The following is an 8,421-nucleotide window of genomic DNA, read 5'->3' on the forward strand; positions in this document are numbered from 1 at the left end:
TGGTTTCTCAGGGTATCATTTACGAATTTACTTATTTCTTCAAACTTTTTGTTATATTTGTCTTCTATTTCTTTACTCATTTCTTCCATCTTTTTGTTATATTTCTCTTCTATTTCTTTAAGTGAGTTATTCATACCCTGTTTAAGAGACTCTATTGCTTTTATAATGACACTGTTTTCCACTTCTTCCGGTATAGGGTGTTCAAGTGCTTCTGTCATAAGATCGCTGGGATCTGGTGTTTTCGTGTTGTTTTTCAGATTGTTGGAGGAATTCTTGCCTTGGCGCCTGCCCATCTCTTCCTTCAGATGCTCTCCAATGGCTCTTCCCTCCGCTGGGTCTTTTGCTACTGGATTAATGCCCCTTGCTATCCAGGAATCACTTTGCCTGCAGCCTTAAAAAATATGGAACGCTTCACGAATTTGCGTGTCATCCTTGCGCAGGGGCCATGCTAATCTTCTCTGTATCGTTCCAATTTTAGTATATGTGCTGCCGAAGCGAGCACTAGATAGTATAATCTTCAACCTCTTCGAAGAGCTGTGAAAAATGGCCTTTAATCTAACTCATAGTTCTATAGTAGTGAGACACAATTGCTCCTGGCATCACTGTTCTACTCCCGAGAGAACGTTGAGCACCAAAGACACTCCACATGGAGCTTGTCTTCTTCCTGGCAGAACTGGCCTTGGGGCAAAGAAAAAGCCCATACCTCAACCACTGACAGAATTACAGAATATCCATAAATGGATAAGAGCAGGATTGTCTTATCTTGCCAAGACAGGGTGAGAGAGTTCTAAAAGGTTTCTTGCCTTTGAAAAATGGCATGTCAGTTACATCAGGCCTTAGCCAAAGTTGGTTGACTCAACATTGCATACGAAACTTTGGGTGATTGTCCAAGTATTCAGTTGTCTCTTCCATTCGTTGCACATTTCAGAAGTTTCCCGCTTGTACTTCCGGGCTGCTTGAGTAAAATTATTTTCCTTCTCAGATCTTTGATGGAGTTGAAGATTAGATAGTTGTAGTTACCATCTACATTATTTAGACTCCCTGAGATAGAATGTTTAGCAGAACTTTTGTTACAGGTTTCTTGCTTAACATTGTTTTTTGTTTGTAACTTTAGTTGCTTCTATTGCATATAGTTGTATTTGGTTTGGTTCTGTCTTATTTTAGAAAAAAGGGGGAGATGATAGGGGAGTTCAGCCAATCATATTCTGTTTTTGGGGCATACTGCCCTCAGGCAAAAGCCTGCCTATAAACCAAGCAAACGCGCTCCGCTAGCTCTCTTTTTGCCTGACTCCTGCGTCCGGACGGATCGGTTGGATTCTGGTGTAAGCTGTTGTAAGTCTTACTTCTGTTTATTAAAGCTGTATATTTTGTATCAAGAGAGTCTGGGGACTTTTCTTTACCAATCACCTTGCAGCTTCAGGAGGATGACGCTTATTGGTTTGTTCCCCATGGCCTGCTCAGCCTGCTTTCTAATAGAACCCAGGACCACTAGTCCAGGGATGGTCTCAACCTACACTGTTCTGGGACCTCCCCCTTCATCACTAAATAAGAAGATGTTCTACAGGCTTGAGTGCAGCCTAATCTTCAGGAGGCATTTTCTTAACTGGGGTGCTCTCCTCTCAAATGACTATATTTTGTGTCAAGTTGACATAAGTCTAGTCAACATATAGTCTGTCGCTGAGGGTAGTCATGGAAAGGAACTCACATAGAGTGGAAACATGCAGGGATGATACTCAAGCAGAGGTCATAGAAGAATACTGTTGACTGCCTTGATATTCATGGCTTGCTCATCTTTTTATAACATCTAGAATCATTGGTTCCTGGCTGGGACTATTCCCTGTGGGCTGGATCCACTCTCATCAAGAGATAAAAACAATCAATTGTTCTATCCTGCTTTGACACCTATGGAACCCAACAATGACCAGTACAACAATAAAGACCTTTATAAGACTCAGTAGTGATATTTATTAGGGAGGTAACCACCATCTATTTAATTGGATTTAAGGCTTATGTAATAAGAAAGGATTCATGTTGAGTACTACGAAACCAGCAAACCATGACTTGTTTTCTTTTGTTTTTTTTTCCAAGACAAGGTTTTTTTCTGTAGCTTTGGAATTCACATTGTAGACCAGGCTGGTCTCAAACAAATAGATATCTGCCTGCCTCTGCCTCCCAAATGCTGGGATTAAAGGCTTGAGCCACCACTGCCCCCACTGGTTAATACTTGGATGGGAGACTGTCACTTTCCTAAACCAGAAGAATTCCTAACCACATTCTAAATAATTTTCCTTATACCCACCTCATCAAAGAAGCTTCTTTTTGCTGTAGTTGGAAATCATGACAGAAATCCACAATTGGTCAAAATGCAGAGGACAACTGACTGTAGGGTGTCCTGCCTAACTGACACATCTGCCAATGCAATTTGTACACCCAAGGCTCAGGGAACATTGTGCAACAGAGGGCAAAAGGACTGTAAGAGTCAGAGGACCAAGAAGTCTGCTGTGAGACAGTGTCATCTATATCAAATTGGGAAGCGGTACCCACGAAATATCAACAACATGGTAGTCTAAACAAGACCTGAACAAATAAAATAACAGTGTACATAATTATGTGGACGAAGGAAGTCTAAAATGATCCACCTCTAGATGAAGAACAACAGGCTGCTGAGAGGGAACATACTAGTCTTCTCCAAGGAATAGCCTCCTAAGGCATTATCTCGTCTCAGTTGGCCAGCACTAAAACACACACATGAGGAACCCTAAATGGACTCAGTAGGCTGCATTTTCATGCCTATATATCTGTATACATATCAGAAAAAAATACTCAGAAACAATAGAGATATTCATAAAAGCAGAAAAAAGAGCTTGGAAATAGAGGAAGGGTAACAGTGGGGGATACAGGATATGATAGCTGGGGATTGAAGATGATAAAGTCTATTAAATGCATTAAATGTCATAATGGACTGTTGGTGGAGACAGCTTGTTCATTCCCGGTTACCTAGACCTGAAATAAAACACAGACACTATATTAATTGCAATACTGTTTAGCCAATAGCTTAAGCATTTTTTTCTGGATAACTCTTATATCTTAAATTAACCCATCTCCATTATTTTATATTTTACCATGAGGCTTGTGGTTTACTGGCAAGGTTTTGAAGCAACTGTCTCCCATGGCGGCTACATGGGATTCTACCTTCTTTCTCCCAGCATTCTGTTTAGTTTTCCTGCCTGGCTCTATTTTGCCCTATCTCAGGCCAAAGCAGCTTCTTTATTCAGTAACCAATAAAAGCAACACATATACAGAAGGACTTTCCACTTCAATGAACTCCATTAATGTGTACATTTACTAAATGTTACTAAAGATAAAACATTTCTTGAGGGAAAAGTGTTTAGTATTGGAAAGAGTTTGAGAAGCTCAGTTATCACTCACGCCTTTTATCTCAGTACTCAGGAGGCAGAGACAGGCAGATCTCTGAGTTTGATTCCAGCCTGATCTACAAAGTGACTTCCAGGACATCCAGTGCTCCACCGCAAAACAATGTCTAGAAAAAAGCTTTTGTGAGTCTCCTAACAGTGGGAGTGGGTATGCCTCTGACTATTCAGCCTGCTCTTGGGACCTTTTTCTTCCTACTGGGTTGCCTCAACCAACCTTTATACTAGGGTCTGTGCCTAGTCTTACTGTATCTTCTTGTGCCTTGTTCAGTGTTATTCTTGAGAGGCCTGCTCTTTTCTGAAGGAAAATGGAGGAGGAGGGAATTTTGGGAAGAGGACAGGGCAGGGACTGGGAGAAGTGGAGGGAGGGGAAACTGTAGTTTGAATGTATTGGAAACAAAAACAAAACTGGGCAGTGGTGGCCAAGGCCTTTAACACTAGCACTTAGCGAGGCAGGGTTGTCTACAGAGCAAACAAGTTCCAGGACAGCCAATGCTACACAAAGAAACTATCTTGAACAGCAAGAAGAACATACAACAACAACAACAACAACAACAACACAACAGCAAAGAAATGGAAAAAAGGAAGGAAGCCATGTTATGAACAGGGAACTGCATATCAGTTCCTACACATGTATGTACAGCTTGGGAAGAAGGCATGTCAATACGACCCAGGGTTTTTTGTGTTCAGGTCTTCTAATGAAATGTACAGGGCTGAGCGATCAGGCTTGAGGTTCATGTACAGGACTGCAGAAGGGGCAGTTGCCCCTGTGTGTGGAGTCTAAGTATATCTGGCATTTGATAGTCTTTCTCCTCTATGGTTGATGTAGAAGAGGAACATTCTGCAAATTCTACGTGCTGAAAATATCCTCTTTGTGATGCTTACCCTCTGTACGAAGGACAGTTGTTGGCAGAGGGGACTGATGGAACTCTGCTTGTGAGCTTTGCTGGCATTAATAATTCAGAGACACCCTCCATCTCTTCCCAGATAGACAGAAGGGTCCATTTTCATGTGAAATGAGATGGAGGGGCGTGATGAGAAAAGGATGCAGAAGCTGCAGAACAAAGGAGCTGCTGCACACTGGAGTGGTACCACACCCGGGAACGGAACTTGAGGAGGAAAGCTGCCCACTACCGAAGCTGCCTTTTGAAGTGGAAAACAACTCCTTTTGTTTTTTATTTGATGCAGGGTCTTATGTAGCCCAGGCTGGCACCGGATGTAGCAGAGGGTGACCTGACTGGGCTGATGATTATTCTTGTCTCCTGGGAAGGGGCTGCATTATATTTAACTACCATGAATGAGAGCTGATTCCTTCTTGAATTAGAATGCTATGGAAACAAGCTAAATTTATGATTTGATGTTAACACATGAACGGTCTAATGATAATTACATTTTAAAAGTAGAAAGTCCTATACATTTTGATATACTTTCATGAAGGTATTAAGGCATCACAGATTACTGACTTCATATAGTTTCAGCACTTGGATTTTTTAAAAAGGATATTTCTCTTTGAACTCAGAATTTCAGTAATAAGAAAGAGTTGGGCACTAAAGTGAATATTTCTGGCAAGAAGATATTTCTCCTGGGGGAAAAAAAGCTGAGTAGCTTCAGTAGGCTTAAGCCACCACCAAAGCCAGCTGAAAAATGAGCAAACCAATGAGAAATGATGGTTTCATTGGTGTTAAACATCTGTTGAGTGAGGGAGGATGGCCTGACTTGGCTTCATCACCACAGACTATAAAGTAAATGGAAAACATGGAACACATTTCATCCTTACGGAGGAGGAAAAGGAGGAGATGTATTTTGTATTACTGCGTCAGCTGAATCTACAATTGGCCTGAGCCACATCCATGGTGGGATGCATTGCTGGGGGCTTTGCTGTTGAGATCCATTGCTAGCAAGACTTCCCCAGTGTGTTGCAGAATAGCCTTTCCCAATTAGTAGAAGAGAGTCCCGGGGATCCTCAAATTCCTTTTAGGGGATCTGCAAGTCACATTTACCCCATTTTTCCTCACCAAATATCTGTGTAAATAATATTTTTCATACATCAATCAAAAGAACATATCAAATCAGATTGAAGAGAAATAGGTGTGAGAATCAGCCATCTTCTAGCAATAATTATAAGGTTTGTGAAATTATCTGGCTTTCTCAACAATTGCTTATTGTTTTAGAAAACAGATTTCTTTTTCTTTTTTTTTAAATAAGACTATTTCATATTAACTTGTAATGGCTCTGCTAAAATGATTTAACCAAATTTAATTTTCCCTCAGTTTTTCTGGCATACTGTACCAGTGACACATACTGACAATCCTTTGGGAGGAACCTGAGACAGGGTTGTCATGAGTTGGCGACTAGCTTGGGTTACATAATAGGGCTCTGTTATAAAAACACATCAATTCTAATTTCCTTCTTTCTTTCATTTCTTCCTCCCTCTTTTCCTCCCTCCCTTTGTTCCTCCCTCACTCCCTTCCTCCTCCCTTTATTCTTCCCTCCCTCCTCCATCCCTTTATCCAACTCCTTTCTTTCCTCCTTCCCTCCCTCCTTCCCTCCCTCCCTCCCTCCCTCCCTCCTTCATTCTTTTTTTTTTTTTTGAGACAGTCTCACTGTATTTTCCTAACTGTTCTGGAACCCACTCTGTAGACCAGGCTGGCCTTGAACTCACAGAGATCCACCTGTCTCTGCTGGCTACAAAACCTTTTTGGTGCTCTTGATGGTATATGTGTGTAAAGACAGTTAGCCTTCTCATACCTGGAAACAGGAAGGTAAACTCAAGAAGCTTCATGACGTCCTTGAAACTGGCCAGATTCACTAGGTTCCCTCTGGGCCACCGTAAGCTATCAAAGTGGAGACTCCATCTCAGACCAGGAAACTGAGCTGCGAAGAAGACTCTGAGAAGGGTGAAGTTTTAAGAAGACCCTGAGAGCAGACCAGCTGCCTGGAAGAGGCAGAAACCAGCAGAGCTGCCTGGAACAGAGTCAGTCCAACAGAAGCACCTGGAAAGGACCCAATTCACTGAGCTGCCTGTAGATATTCAGTGTTTTTCAGGTTCTTGGCTTTGGCAGTACCCATGCTGGTGTAGGCTTTGATGATGCAGATGTCTTTGAGTCATTTCTGCTCCCATAAGCAATCCTTCACCTATATTACTGTAAACAATGACAATGAAACTCATTGGTTCACCAAATTAGACTTCAGTGGTATCTACTACACTTTGGTCTGTTGTGGGTTTCCTATCTGGGACACTACATCTTCCCAGCAAAAGTTTTGTCACACAACTAATGTAAATCAATACAATCTTTATGAAAATCAGCTGCCTTATGGTCCAGCAATTCCTCTGTATACCCAAAAGAGCAGGAAATAAATACAATACAGAAATATGCAGAGTCCCAAATTCATTTTGGCACTATTCATGACAACTGTGATAGACTCAATGTAAAATCCATCAGTGTAAAATGAATCAATAAAAACTGTGTTAATATTCACAATGGGATACTGAGTAGTCTTAGAAAGAAAAAAGTTCTGCTGTTTGCAACTGTAGGCTGAAATAGAGGTCATTATTTATATTTTACCCGGTCTCCCCAAGATGGTCATGGCATGGTCTTACTCATGTATGAAATGTTAAAAAAAAAATCTCAGTACATACAAGTAGACGGTGATACTGTTACCACGCAAGTAGGGATTATTGGATAATGGGAGGAGTAATTCTAAAGAGCTGTTTTATTTATAGTGACTACAATTAATAACAGTGTATAGTATACTTGAAAATGTCCAAGAGACATTCCCAAACTGGCAGCTATGGAAAAATGATACATATCTTAATCAGTGCAACTCAATCACTCAGAAATGGATGTGTGTATCAAAACACACATTTGAAGGAACAAGAATGCTAAGAACTTACTGTTTCTTGCCCAATACAGATACCACATGATTTGTTGCTTAAGCAAGGACATTTCTGAGAATAAAGGTGAATAATTAATTACATTATGAATAATTATAGCAGGTGCACAGTGTCACTTTGAGGGATGTTTTTCTTATCCTGTCTAGTTCACCCCCAAAGTAGAACTGTTGAGTTAAGGTACATAGAAATTGTTTTTAGATCCTGCTATGTTTTATTGTATCAGACATATTTACATTAGTACACATCAGACAAGGTTAAATTTGATTTCTGGTATGTTTTGTTTCTAAAAGTTGAGTTCTGAAAGTAGTAGAATATCATTTGGATGGCTGCAGTTTTGCCATTTTAACTCAAGAATTACTATGACATACTGTATAATTGTTAGGTGGCCTTTAATGATATCTAATTGTGTAGAAGTATAATTCTTTGACAGTTTCTAAACAGTGTGCATAGAAGATATTCTAATCCATTGATTCTACAATGTTTACTTGATTAGATTTTTAAAAATGATTTATTTATTTAAGTTTTTGATTTTTCAAGACACAGTCTCTGTGTAGTCCTGGCTGTCCTGGAACTCATTCTATAGACCAGCCTAACCTTGAACTCACAGAGATCCACCTTCTCTTCCTGAGTGCTGGAACCAAAGGTGTGGGCCACAACCACTGCCTCCATCACTGATAAGTTTTGATTAGACTTAAGTAAAACAACTGAGAGAGGGAACCTTTGACTCACATTGTGGGTGGAGCTTATGACTCATTGTGGGTGGAGACTCTCTCAGGCACTATAAGAGGCTTGGGCCTTAGGACCTAAACTCACTTCAACCAAGAGCTTGGGCAGGTGAATCAAGAAGCGCCTAGGTCAGACCATAAGTCTTCGGCTGGAAACCACCATCTAGGTAAGCTAACCCTTCAGGACGGCTGTCTTCACAATCCTGTTTCTCTCTCATTACAGCATTTGTTGTGTCTTTATTTTTAGTATTCAGACAAGGAAAGAGGAGTTGCACACTGTCTGGGAAGTCTGACTCTAACATCATCACTTACGTGTTTCACAAGAGGACTTCAGGGGACTTTTCGCAATGAAATACACCTATGAATTTTG

The 8,421-nt window shown here is 40.7% G+C and overlaps 1 non-coding gene across 1 annotated transcript; it reads right to left on the reverse strand.

The window, feature by feature from the left end:
• Positions 1–395: 395 nt before the first annotated feature.
• LOC148123524 (U6 spliceosomal RNA) lies at positions 396–502 on the reverse strand. Its single transcript, XR_015734834.1, has one exon. It is a non-coding gene; the product is annotated as a U6 spliceosomal RNA (small nuclear RNA).
• Between the last annotated feature and the right edge of the window lie 7,919 nt (positions 503–8,421).

Source organism: Myodes glareolus, chromosome 1, assembly GCF_982192425.1.
Source record: "Myodes glareolus chromosome 1, mMyoGla1.1, whole genome shotgun sequence".
Classification (NCBI taxonomy): Eukaryota; Metazoa; Chordata; class Mammalia; order Rodentia; family Cricetidae; genus Myodes; species Myodes glareolus.